We start from the raw sequence: 14,819 nt of genomic DNA on the forward strand, positions 1-14,819 counted from the left end.
AAATCATGTGGCCTCGAATCTATTTCTGTACCTCACACATTGACATAGCAACCAACTATTTCATCATTAATAAAATAGAATTAGTAGAAATGGCTAATAGTATTATGAGAGCTTATGACAGTGGGCCCACCATTCTCTACATCTCTACACTTAGATATAGAAGTAAATAAGTACAAAAGGACGACAACGTCGTACAGTAAATGTTCTTAAGAAAAGTAAAAATGTACAGTTCTTTATAAATAGTTGGCGTAACATTATGAGTTGCAGCTCACGATAATCAATATTTAGTTAATATTTAATTTTATTTATAAGAACTCCTCCCTTTATTTTTTTGTTATTAAATATAAAATTAATTAAAAATAATAAATATAAACTCTTTCGAAGATACAATATAATTAGAATAAGCATATTTGTATAAGAAAATTATTAAATGCTTATTTCTTTATAATTTTGTTGGAGTTTAATGACTATTTTTAAACTGTTAATTTTTTTTATCAACTATTTTGTGATTTATTTTGCATCATGATTTTTTTTTATCTTATAATTAGTCATATTTATTGTAACATTAATAATACAATTATTTTTGCTTACTATTATATAAATTTCATTTCTACTTATTGTAAAATGATAAATAAAGAGAATTAAAGGGTTATATGAATCACACTATGTTTCAAAAGCAATTTAAAAAAGAAAATAAGTGTAAATTGAGGTAACTATTTGTAAGACTTGTTAAAATTAGAAAATGGACTGACATTTACAATGGGCCGCAATGATGCTTTAAAGTTTCACTTTTTAATAATAATAATAATAATGAAGAAGAAGAATTGGGCAAAATTGAGAAGACATGGCTAAAGGGAGGTTTTTTACTAAATGGGTGTAATGAAAATAAAAATATATTAGAAAATGGGGAGTTTGAAGTTAATTATTAAAATAAAATGAATTATGTTGAAATAAAAGAAAAAAAAAGGAGATGCATTTTAAGCTCTAGATACCATTATAAATAACATTTAAATTTTAAAAATAAAAAGAAAGCTTATTTTAAATTTTTTTAATATTTTATTTTATATTTTTAATAAAATATAAATATTATTTTAATAAAATAATATTATAATAATTAATATTATATATTATAATATTTTTATTATAAGAATTTATTTTTAATTTAAAATTAAATTTTAATTAAATAAAAAATTAAAATATAAAATATTATTATAATAAAATAATTAAAAAATTAAATAAAAAGCTTGACGCCTAATTTATTTTCCTTCATTTATTTTCTTTTTACCCTTCCCATATCCAAACAGAGTGGTACACTCCACGGATTCCATCACCTCCACCAATGTCTTTGCTGCTGGAGTGCTGCACATTTCAGCCCTCAATCCTCTCCCATCAATATCCTCCATCCAAATTATTTTTCTATTCACGTCGTCGTACTTCTCACGCTCCGCCATTTTCCCGGCGCCGTTCGACAACCGTCAGGGCCGTACTCTCGACTGACATGGACGCTGACGCTGAAGCTCAAGTGGCCTTGCTAAAGAAAGGCATAGCTGAATTTTATGACGAGTCCTCTGGTGTATGGGAAGATATATGGGGAGACCACATGCACCATGGTTTCTACGACCCCAATGTCCAAGTTTCCGGTTCTCTGTCCGATCATAGAGCTGCTCAGATCCAAATGATCGAAGAAGCCCTCCGGTTCGGTGGCGTTCCCGGTTTGTTATTATTGTTGCGATCTCTGTCTTTTTTTCTCCTCGTATATACGACTATTATACACTTATGATCAATCACCATAATAACAAACCGGGGTAAAAAAAAAAAAAAAAAAAAAAAAAAAAAAGAAAGCCAACTCTGAACCGTCCAGTGGATCGATGATGGTAAGTGTGTGTTCTTGGTCAATTCACAGTCCACTAACAAAAGGATTGCCCATTTTTTCCCCTTTTCTTTAGTCATGTATGGATCAAGCCTGAAATGAGGAAATTCTGGTTGGAGTTGATTTATCATAGATTTACACAAGTTTTTCCTTTGAAATGGTAAATTTATAGTCCAGAATTGGTTATTAGTTTCTAGTTTACAATGTGGGGTTTGTGTTTGTTCGCTCAAAAAATTTTGGCTTGATTTTTGGTGAGTAGGGTGCTGGATAAAGTAACGATTTAAGTTGCTTGTAATCGATTTTTCAGTCTGTCAAATTCCATTTGGAAATCCAATTGATGTGCTTGTGTCCGCTTGGAATTTTTGCATGTCCAATTCCTTTTAGACTATGTTGTTTGCAGGGAAAAAAATATTATATATTATTATTATTTGGAATTTAAGGAATGTGATAGGGACATGCTATCATAAACTTTAACCTTGTATCATTAAATGAGCAGAAATTGAAAATGATAAATAAAAAGTTAAAAAAAAATTAATTTCTTTTCAACTGTTTGAATATTTTATTAAAATTGAGAAGAAAAAAAAATTTCTTTTAATAAAACTACTTAATTGCAATGGTTATAATTAATTTTGTTATTATACAAAGTTAAGAATATATAAGTAATTTTAATATAAATAATATTTAATTCTATTCATTTCATTCTAATATTTTGGATTAATGAAGGAAAATTGAGAAATATATAATTTTTTTTATTTTTCTTCATTTTCTTTTATCTATTTATTATATAAACAAAAGAAATTTGAGAAATCGCATTTGCACTCTTTTCTATCCATTCCTCTCAAAACAAACAAAGGGTAAAAGTAGAAACTTTAGAAGCAGTGATGCTCTCTCTCACAATTTGTATACTTCACATTCTACTCCTTGGCAGCCGGTGAATGTTCTCCTTTCCGATTAATTTCAGCACAGTGACAGTGGCAGTAGACTTTGTTTCTATCTCACAAAGGGACTATAATCGATGCTTTGTGGCATTTCCAACTTACAAGATCTCTGTATGTTAGAGTTCAAGTGTAATTAGAATTAAGAAGTATAATTAATTTAGAAAATATAATTAGTTTAGAAAGTTTAGTAGAATTTAAATTATAAAATTTAATAATTAAAGTCTTAAAAAGGCTAAATTTTAGTAGTCCATATATATAAATAGTTAGTTGGTCATTATATGAAATGTATTGCAGAGAACCCACAAAGTAGAGAGGTATGTTGAATTTCATGAGTTTTGTTTGAGTAATTTTGAAGGTGGAAAAAATAATTAGTGGTTGTAATTATTTTTTCTTGATAGTGGATTTGAAGTAGGCTTACGTCAAACTATGTTAAATTTTGTGTTCTTTATTTTGTGTGGGTATGATTTTTTCACAACAAGTGGTATCAGAGCTGTGGTTTGAGATGTCAAAGATGGTGAGCACAAAATTTGAGGTGGAGCCGTTCGATAGAAAAAATAATTTTAATTTGTGGTAAAGCACCGTGAAGGATGTCCTTGTACAATAAGGATTAATTAAAGCATTGAACAAGAAGCAACTGGTGACCATGAAAGATGATGATTGGGAAGAGCTTCAATTAAGGGATGTGAGTACGATTAGATTGACGTTAGCCCCAGATGTGAAGTACAAAGTTTTGGAGGAGACTTCGCCAGTTGTTTTGCAAAAAAAATTGAAGAGCCTGTACATATCAAAGTCACTCACAATTCACTTGTACTTAAAGAAGAAGTTATACCAACTCAGAATGGATGAAGTACTGATGTGAGAGATCACCTTAATATTTTAATAAATTAATTATCCAATTTGCTAGTGTTGGTGAGAAGGTTGATGAATAAGATAAAGCCCTCTTACTTTTAACCTCTCCCCCACACGTGGAAATAATTGGAGAAGGAATAGTAGATCGAGCTCAAGACCACGAGTAGACCATGAAGATAAAGAATGCTACTACTATCATGAAAAGGGTCACATTTAATACCGTTGTATGAAGATGAAGGAAGATTTTGTAGAATTTAAACAATTCAAGAAGAGTCGCGGAAAAGAAAAATAAGAAACTGCTGCAATTGTAACGGATGATGGTGTTGGTGGGGAATGTTTAAATATGGATAATGATAAGAAAAAGGCAAAAGATCCATTATAAGATGAGTGGTTAATGGATTCTGCTTGCCCATTCCACATTTACTCAAAGAAGGAGTGGTTTGATGTGATTGAAGAAAAGCAAGGAGAAAAAGTGAAGCTAGCCAATGGGAACAAGATGGAAGTTGAAGGTATTGAAAGAGTAAAGATCAAGCTGCATAGTGATCAAGTAAAAGTGTTCAATGAAGTAAGATATGTTCCTAAATTTGAAAGGAACTTAATTTCCTTGGATAAATTAAATTCTTTGGGTTATGGGTGTTCAATTTATGGTGGAGTCATGAGAGTTAATCGAGGTGCTCTTGTGATCACAAAGAGTGAGAAGATTGGTACAAAGAATCTTTACAAATTAGAAGGAAGCACATTGATTGGAAGAATGCAAGTGGAAGCAAGAGGCAACATCAACAACCAAGATTGCAAGGAAGTGCCCAAAAGAAAATTGACTTTTACAGAAATTGTGAAGACTAATTCTATTTGACTTGGAGGTAGAGATTGTTAGAGTCCAAGTCCAATTGGACTTAGGAAGTATAATTAATTTAGGAAGTATAATTAGTTTAGAAAATTTAAATTATGAAGTTTAGTAATTAGAGTTCTAAAAGGACTAGATTTTAGTGACCTATATATATAAATAGTTGGTTAACCATTATATGGAATGTATTGCAGAGAGCTCACAAAATAAAGAGGTATGTTGAATTTTATGAGTTTTGTTTGAGTGATTTTGAGGGTGAGAAAAATAATTAGTGGTTGTAATTATTTTTTCTTGATAGTGGATTTGTTTGATGGAGTAGGCTTATGCCAAATCACGTTAAATTTTGTATTCTTTATTTCGTGTGGAAGTGATTTTTTCATAGCACTATACTTGACTACCTCTCCACTTTCCCATTTATATAAGTAGAATGTATATTTAATGCACCCAGTTGTGTAGAGATTTTAGGGTGATGATTATATAAAAATAGTTCGAATCGCCATTTTTAATCTCTAGTCACCTTATTTTTTGTGCTTTAGTTATTATATGTGAACAAAAACAAGCTTCTATTCATTTTCTTCCCCTTTTGACTGAATATCAGAGGACCCAAAAAGGTGGCCTAAGAAAGTGGTTGATGTTGGCTGTGGGATTGGAGACAACTCTAGGTACTTGGCAAAGAAATTTGGGGCTCATTGCCAAGGCATCTCTCTCAGTCCTGTCCAAGTCCTGAGGGCCAATTCTCCAGCAGCTACTAAAAGACTGGCTGACAAGGTGTGTAACTGCGTATGTTTTCAAATATTTGATTTGATAATTGGGTGACAGAATTAGGTTTATTTTCCGACAATTTGTTGGATTTTTTATTTAAAATTTAAAATAAAAAAAATAAAAAAAAACTTTTTGGCCCAGTAAAGTTTGTTCCCTATTTTTTGGGAACTAATTTTATTTTATTTTTTAATGTTACTTGCTTGCTACTTTAAGGATTAGTGGCATAATATCTCTGATTTGTGGATTAAAACTAGGGATTTTTTAGTCGTTTAAAAATAAATATTTTTTCTGTTCATGAACCACCTATTATCGTCATGTACTCTCTACTAAATCCCATTTAACCTTTAATATTATTTTTTTCTATCTATCACGAATTGATTGTTATACATTCGTTCTATATTTATTTATTTATTACATCTTTTAGCAATCTTTTTTACTTTATCAAAGGAAGCAATTTTTCTGTCTGATATTTTTGGGTATATCGATCCATAAATTCTGAGCATTGAGAATAATCGGTTTGGGAAACTCTTAGCTGCACACAAGAGCTCCAACAGATTGATGTATCTTGTGAAAGGGATGTGGTTGATTGATTACTCAGTGCAGGCGTGCCGTTTCCTCTCAAAGGATAGTGCCAAAATTCACCGTGCTTCAATCTACAAATTCACAGGCTACTCTAATCCTTTTTTCTCTTGATTTTATATTGTTATCATTTGAATTTTATTATTTGTTTGTAGTCCATATTTACTGTTTTTTATTTAATCTGATTATTGATTTGGTATTAAGTTTTTCTATCAATCTTTGAGAGGAAAACGTTCGTGCTTGATTGTTGAAATGGATGTGTTGAAATTTTTGTCTAGCAAACCAGAAAAATTTACTGGACAAAATTTCCTTTGTTGGCAACAACAAATGAAATTTTGGCTTACTGAATTAGGACTGTTTTCTGTAATTTTAATTGGATTTAAGGATAGAGAGTCGGTTTTTCCCACTAAAAAAACTGTTGCAGTTGTTTCATCCCTTTGTTGGCAACAACAAATGAAATTTTGGCTTACTGAATTAGGACTGTTTTCTGTAATTTTAATTGGATTTAAGGATAGAGAGTCGGTTTTTACCACTAAAAAAACTGTTGCAGTTGTTTCATCCACTAGTCAGTCTACTACTGCTAATGATGATTTAACTGATAAAGATATTTTATGTCATGGAAAACTCTTAAGTGTCTTGTCTAATAATATTTATCATATTTTCTGTCATATCAAAACTGCTCTTAAATTGTGGGAAGCTTTAGATTATAAATATGGCACTGAAGAAAAGGTTTGAAAAGATGTTCAATTGAAAAATTGCTTGATTTTCAAATGGTTGATGGAAAAAGTGTTTCTGACCAAATTCATGATTTTGAAAACATTATTTTTGACATTAAAATAAAAGATGTTTCAATTGATGATTCTATTTTGGTTACATCTCTTATTAAAAAATTACCACTTTCATGGTCCGATTTTGCTAGAAGTTTGAAACAGAAACCTAAAAATTTTTCTTTTGATGAATTGCTTGTCTCCTTGAGAATTGAAGATAGGCATCGTCTTACACAACCCCAAAACCAAAAAATTGAATTTCAAGCCAAGGCACATGTTGTTGAAAATTTTCACAAACCAAAATCTAAGAATTTTAAGAAGGTTGCATCCAAAAAGAATTTTAATGGGAACAACAACAACAAAATGAAAGGTAACAATTTTAATCAGAAAAATGGTATAGAATGTTGAGTTTGTGGAAAGACCAATCATGTTGCCAAAAATTACTTCAAGCGTCATGGTCAACACAATAAGGCACCTTCTAGTAAAAAATCACAAGCTAATGTAGTGACCATTGGAGATACTCCCAATCCCCATCTCACAGGTACTTTGTCTCTAACATGATTCTAGTATAATTTTCTCAAATGAGTGGTGGATAGACTCTGGGGCTAATGTTTATGTGTGCACTGATAGAAATTATTTTGCTTCATATCAGGTATCAGGCACAAGATCTGTGAGAATGGGAAATGGGAGTGAGGCTCAAGTCTTAGGAGAAGGCCAAATAAAACTAGAATTGTCTTCTGGAAACTTTCTTGTATTAGATAGAGTCTTTCATGTTCCTTCTATTAGGAAAAATTTAATTAGTGCATCTTTATTAGATCAGCATGGTTTTAAACTTGTTCTTAGTTCCAATAAAGTTGTTATTAGTAAACATGGTAATTTTATTGGTAAAGGTTATTTGGTTGATGGACTTTATAAGTTGAATGTAATGCCTTCTTCTATTAATGCAGTTTATTTTACTTCTGTTACTAATGTTGAATGTGATAATTTTTGGCATGGTAGACTTGGACATGTAAATTTTGATACCAAGAAAAGAATGATGAGTTTGGATTTAATTCCAAAACATGAAATTAATAAAAGAATAAATGTCAAATTTGTGTTCAAGCAAAACAACCCAAGAAACCTTTTAAATCTGTGAAAAGGGAAACATGCTTGTTAGAATTGATTTATTGTGATATTTGTGATAGTAATAATGTTTTGACCTGTGGTGGTAAGAGATATTTTATTACATTTATTGATGATTTTTCTAAATTTTACTATGTGTATTTAATTAATTCTAAAAGTGAATTATTTGATAAATTAAAAGTTTATAAAGCAGAAATTGAAAATCAACTAGAAAGGAAAATAAAAATTTTACGTTCTGATAGAGGTGGTGAGTATTCTTCTAATGAAATGAATGATTTTTGTGAATTACATGGTATTATCCATCAAGTTATTGCTCCATACTCACCTCAATCTAATGGAATAGTACAAAGAAAAAATAGGACCTTAATGGATATGGTTAATGTCGTGTTGCTTAGTTCTGGTTTACCTAATAATTTATGGAGTGAGGCTTTGTATTCTGCATGTCTTATTTTAAATAGAATTCCTTATAAAAATTCTAGTAAAACACCATATGAATTATGAAATAACAAAAAACCCTATTTGAAATATTTCAAAGTGTGGGGGTGTTTAGCTAAGGTTAATATTCCTATTACTAAAAAAAGAAAAATAGGTCCTAAAACTATTGATCGTGCTTTTGTTGGATATTCTTTGAATTCATATCGTTTTCTAGTATTACATTCTAATATTTCTGAAATTTCTAATAATATTATTATGGAATACAAAGATGCATGTTTCTTTGAAAATATATTTCCTATGAAAAATGTATTATCTAGACCTGTTAATGAGGGTCCTTCTAGTTCTAATCATAATAATGTGAGTTCATATGAACCTAGAAGAAGTAAGAGAAGTAGAAAAAATAAAGTTTTTGGTACTGATTTTTTCACCTTCTTGCTTGAAGATGAACCTAAAACATATAATGATGCTATGATTTCTATTGATGCTCCATTTTGGAAAAAAGCAATTAAGGGTGAGATGGATTCTCTTACTTCTAATAAAACTTGGGTTTTGTCTGATCTTCCACCTGGTTGCAAAACAATAGGGTGTAAATGGGTTTTTAAGAAAAAATTAAAGACTGATGGTTCCATAGAAAAATTTAAAGCTAGGTTAGTTGCTAAAGGTTTTAAACAAGAAGAAGGAGGAAATTTCTTTGACACTTACGCGCCTGTTTCTAAAATTACTACTATTAGACTTTTGATTGCTTTAGCTTCTATCCATAAGCTAGATATTCATCAAATGGATGTCAAGACAACTTCTTTAAATGGTGAATTAGAAGAAGAAATTTACATGAATCAACTAGAAGGTTTTGTAGTATCAGGACAAGAGAGAAAAATGTGTAAGCTTGTAAAATCCTTGTATGGTTTGAAACAAGCTCCTAAACAATGGCATGAAAAATTTGATAAGATTATGTTATCTGATGGTTTTAATATTAATATTGTTGATAAATTGTTAATGATTGAATTTTCGATATAAAAGTTGACTAAATTGAAGTATTTATGAAATTAAAATAATGACTTAATGGGTAATGGAGTATGAAATCTAAATGTGCAAATTTAATAATCTATTCAACTATGTAATGATTTAACTAAATTTGCATCAAATTAAAATAAAGCAAATTCAAATATGGCAATATTCAAAATGGCAAGTAATTAAATTCGATTAGAAATTAACAATGATAAAAAGGCGATTCCGGAGTTCGGGATTTCATATTCAAGCTATTTTGGGATTTTCCCTAGCTAGCCCAATCCATGAAATTTATGGGTTTAAAGGAGATTAATTCTAAAATCCTTTGAAAACTCTTTCGAGTGAGACAAAGAGTGCCTTAATTAACTTAATCCTACTTTCGTGGAGTTAAAATTAACCAAGACCCATTAGGTTCTTTAATCAATCTATTAAAACCCTCTTAACCCTTAGTCTATTTCTAGATCTAAGTTAATTAAGTCCAATTTCTTGATTAACTATCACTTGGTTTTCTTCAACCAAGGATTAAGAACATAACTTAATGGGGCCCTTCATTAAGCATGTGAATAAGCACACAAGAAATGGATTAAACCTCATAAATTCATTAAATTGGGACTAACCCAGTTCAAATCCACAAAAATAACTAAAATATTACATCCCTTACTCCAGAATCAAAAGTAAACTACTCACTATCCATAATGCTTACAAGATATGATGAGTTTAAATGGAAATAAAGCTTTAATCTAAGCTAAGAAGTAAGAAATTAAACACTAGAAATGTAGAAAAATGTAAAGGAAGGAAGAAATCTGCAAATCTTGGTTAAAAATGGTGTGGAAGGTGAAAATGACTCCTCAAATTCTGCCTCTCTTCTCCTCTTCTTCTTTTCTCCTTGCCTCCTCTCTAAAATGAGAAAATGGGACTATTTATAGCATTTTTCTGACATGGAGCCCTAAAATAGTATGTTCTAGGAGGAATTGATTGAGGGAATCTTCTGCCAGCTCATTAATGAACTCTTTATGGGATCAGATAAGTGGATCGCATAAGTTATGCACCCTTATGCGCTTACTGGTTCTGAGTCACTTATGCGAAACTGCATGACTTGGTGCATAGGTTATGCACAATTCCGTGAAGGTGCATAAGGGAGGCGAGAATGTGCATAAGCTATGCTGTCTCCTTATGCACATTTCAGCTGGTTCTGGAACAGTGATCTTTCTCCTTATGCAGATCTGCATAGCTTATGCGGCAAGTTATGCACAATTTGGTCAATGCATAATTCAGCTTGAAAACCTATTTTTGACATCTTTGGCTGTAAAAGACACTCCTCAATGGCAAAATTCTCTTCAGTCCTTCAAAAACACCATTTTTCCTACAAAACAAAGTAAAAATTACAAATTAATGCAAAATTGACAACTATGAAAAACTAACTAATTAACTAATGAAATTAGCTAAAAATGGCTAATAATCAAATAAAAATGGTTATAAAATTAAACCTAAATGACTATGCAAAATGTATGCATCAAATACCCCCAAACTCAAGCTTTTGCTTGTCCTCAAGCAAACTTTAGAATGTGATGCAAAGTTTTTAGGGGTGCCTTATCCAAAGAGCTATGAAAATTACCTATTAAAGTAACTAAACACACCTTTAGCCATACCAACAATCCATATACCCATCCTTCAAAATGCAAAGAATCTAATGCTTATCCAAGCTTTCACCGCTTAGCCATCAAGTCAATTATCATTCAAAATCCCCAAACCAACCAATCAAAAGAGAGAGTTATACTCAAAAGGAATTCTAGAACAATCAATAGTCAAAGTGTCTCTATATAGAATGATGGAATTAAATGAATGAATGGATGATTTTCCAATCCCATAGGCAAATTCCCTACTCCTATCTCCACTAATGTAGCAAGTACTATCAAGAGATCAAAGGTCTTTTTAGGGATGTAATGGGGCCATGGGGTTCAAAATGAGGCTAAGAAGAAAGATGGGTAAAAAGTATTCAAAGCATGAGAATATTTTCAATTTTTAAACATAAGGTACACTTCTTATTATATATTTTTTTGTTTTTCTCTTTTTTTTTATATATGGGAGAGAGAAATACACAATGAGGATTGTCAAGTGCTAGCATAGTTTACAAAACAGATAAAAATGGAGGGACATTTTGATACTTTAACTTGTATTTTGCATTTTCTTTTGATGATTGCCCCTAAAATTGCCACCCCCAAACTCATTTCTTTTAATACTTTGGGTGGATTTCTTTCAATTTGAATGACAATAGTGAAAAGCACATATACTAGCACTTTTAAAAGATGACAAGCACTTCTTCTCCCTTTTATTGTATATTTTTTTTCTTTTTTTTTTTTTTTTTTTTTTATAGAGTGTACCTAATATTCAATATTATTCTCATGAAAATGGTTGGAGTGTTTGGTTCATTGGCTAGGTAGCAATAAGGATTTCAAGAAAAATTAGGGATAAAAAGGCTCAAAGGGGTTTTCAAAGGTCAATTTTAATTAGGAAAAAAAGGGCCAAAGGTTTAAAATGAGAAGGTTTAAATCAAAGAATGCCTAATCATCTCTCTTTTCAAGTATAAGTCGATATTTCACTTGAAAGGTTTAGAAAATTTGTTCTAGGATTGGTGAGACATCATTTGACTACCTTATATCCAATAACTCCCTCTAAACACTCCAATCTCTAAAGGACTAGTTGGGTGGCTTTTTGGCTAAGAAGATATAGGCAAGGGATAGACACTTCAAAACTTTGCACCTCTTAGGAAACTTTCAATCCACAAACCCAACTAAAGGTAAGTCAAATCACTCTCATAGGCAACTTTTCAATACTCAAGGGATTTGGCAAAAGATTTTAATGCATGATGCATGATCCCTAAAAATGAGCAATGCATTAACTAAATGGAAGAAGTCTATTTGTGTGCAAAGTGTATAATTTCTAAGTGATGTATAATGTGTGTGTAAATGTGTTATGTATATGTGTGTATGGATGTATATGTAAAATATTTACAATATATGTAAATGGAATGGAATGAGATGCTCCTATACTCAAAATGTGAAAAGTAAAGCCAAAAATCAAAATGTGCACCCCCAAACTCAAAATTGGACATTGTCCTCAATGTCTCAAGCAGCAGATAACCAAAACTCAAAGCAACTAATATTGACCAGGAATTGTAAAAAATGAAGAGCAAAAAGAAAGAGTTACCTGGTATGAGAATTCAAGATAAAGGAATGCATAAGAAGCTGCACAGGTTATGCAGAGTTAAGTGCTGTCCAGAGCATGTGCATAGGTAAGGTGCATAAGCCATGCGGTGCTGCATAAGTGGCAATAAGGGTTGCATAGGCTATGTAAAATATTTGCAAAATTTTTTTTTTTTTTTTTTTTTTTTTTTTTTTTTTTTTTTGTGCATAAGTAGGGTGCATAAGCCATGCGGTGCTGCATAAGTGGCAATAAGGGTTGCATAGGCTATGTAAAATATTTGCAAAATTTTTTTTTTTTTTTTTTTGGTCATGCGGAAGTGCATAAGTTATGCACTCTCCTTATGCAAGTCTCGGCTGGTCTTGAAATTTTGAGGAGCGAAGTCATGCGGGAGTGCATAAGTTATGCACTTCTTATGCACCTCTCGGCATTGGTTTTTCGAAATTTGGGTCATGCGTATGCATAGGTCATGCACTCGCTTATGCGCTTTCGCAATTTTTGGAACTTTGGTTGGTGGTCATTCTGATGTGCATAAGCTATGCACTCTGCTTATGCACTGTGCGGTGGGTTTTGAAATTCATAATCTTTTGTTATGCGTATGCATAGGCTATGCACATTGCTTATGCAGTCTCGCAACTTTGGTTTTTCTGTTGTTGGTCATGCGTATGCATAGGTTATGCACTCGCTTATGCACCCTCGCAAGTTTGAATTTTTGAGTTTTCGTCATGCGGAAGTGCATAACTTATGCACCTTCCTTATGCACCCTTCGGCAGGTTTGATTTTTCTGGGTTTCTAGTCATGCAGAAGTGCATAGGTTATGCACTCTGCTTATGCACCCTTCAGCAGAATTGGAGTTTTGGATTTTTGGTTATGCGTATGCATAAGTCATGCACTCTCCTTATGCAAACTTCGGCAGAGAGAGAAAATGAAGGATTTGAAGTTATGCAAATGTGCATAAGTCATGCACTCACCTTATGCAAGGTTTGACAGATATGAAATTTGACAAAATGAGGTTATGCAGAGTTGCATAAGCTATGCACTCTCCTTATGCACTTGCAATAAAGGTGAAAAATGGCAAGAATTGTGGTTATGCAGGATTGCATAAGCTATGCAGTTGCTTATGCACAATTCAACAAAATTAAGATTGCAAAGGAACATGATTTGCAAGTGTGAAAAATACCCTAAAATGAAGAAATATAATTCCATGAAGCATAAACCATGAGAAATTTTCACAAAAAACACATCAATATATACAAAGTTCATCAAAAATGCATCACACAAGCTTGTAGAAGATGGATCCTGCATAAAAAGCATTTGTGACCCATGCCATTTTGACTCAAATTCTGCAAATCAACATTTAGCACATTAAAACTCAATAAAATCTGCATAAAGTTGCATCTATTCACAAATGATGAACTCCCCAAGTCATGCCAAGAAAATGCAGCATTTTTACCTTGAATCCTACAACCCAAAGAAGCTCAAAACCAAAAATGACTCACTTACCACCATATTAAGATTAAAATCACACATACTTAAAAGTCTCACACCCAACCTCACCAAAAACACAAGCCATCTGCAAACACCCTCTTTGTCAGAATTTCTTTTCCTCTCTGCATAAAACCAGATTGCACTTCAGATGTAATCTATCTCACGCAGACTTTTCCTTTTCGCAGATTGCATTTTTCCTCCGCATAACTAGATTGCAGCTCCCAATAGTTCACCAAATTTCTTCATTGATATACATCTACAAGGGACAAGATTTAATAATGTCAAAAATTGAATTTGAGGAAATTTAAGATAAAAACAAAATTAATGAAAATGAAAGTAAATCAACAAAAGCAAAATAAAAGGACTTGGGATGCCTCCCAAGAGCGCTAATTTATAGTCCTTAGCTAGACTCTTTTCATGTTTCATGGTGGCTGAAATTGGAATTTGTTGCCTCTGTTTCCAATAGGTGCTTCAATGAATCTATACTTCATTTTCTTTCCATCACATGAGAAGATCCTTGTTGCTTTGTCTAAAAATCCCACCATTTCTTTCTTGACAACCTTTGGTGCATCTTTTTCTTTGAGAGATGGTTGTTTTACTTCACTTTTCTCCACTTGCTCAACTTGAAAGATTGGTGCCATAGGACAAGATGGATTACCCTTTAAATGTTGTGCAAATGCAGCCTCTTTTGGATTTTCATCATTGATACTCCCTTCATGGATAAGACAACTTTCAAGAGAAGCCTTCGGATAGCTCTTTCTAAAGTGCTCTTTTACTAACTCATCAACTATATCAATTCTCAAACAAGAGTCTACATCTTCATGTTGCTTCTTCTTATCATTGCCAATATTGAAGACTAACTGATCCTCTCCGATTCTAAGAGTAAGCTTTTCACCTTTCACGTCAATCAAAGCACCAGCTGTAGCTAGGAAAGGCCTCCCCAAAATGATTGGGATATT

General features: G+C 31.9%; 1 pseudogene; it reads left to right on the forward strand.

Moving 5' to 3' along the window:
- The first annotated feature begins 1,294 nt into the window (after positions 1-1,294).
- Positions 1,295-14,819, forward strand: part of LOC110638368 (tocopherol O-methyltransferase, chloroplastic-like) — a 31,447-nt pseudogene continuing 17,922 nt past the window's right edge.

This window comes from Hevea brasiliensis, unplaced genomic scaffold (assembly GCF_030052815.1).
Source record: "Hevea brasiliensis isolate MT/VB/25A 57/8 unplaced genomic scaffold, ASM3005281v1 Scaf5, whole genome shotgun sequence".
Taxonomy (NCBI): Eukaryota; Viridiplantae; Streptophyta; class Magnoliopsida; order Malpighiales; family Euphorbiaceae; genus Hevea; species Hevea brasiliensis.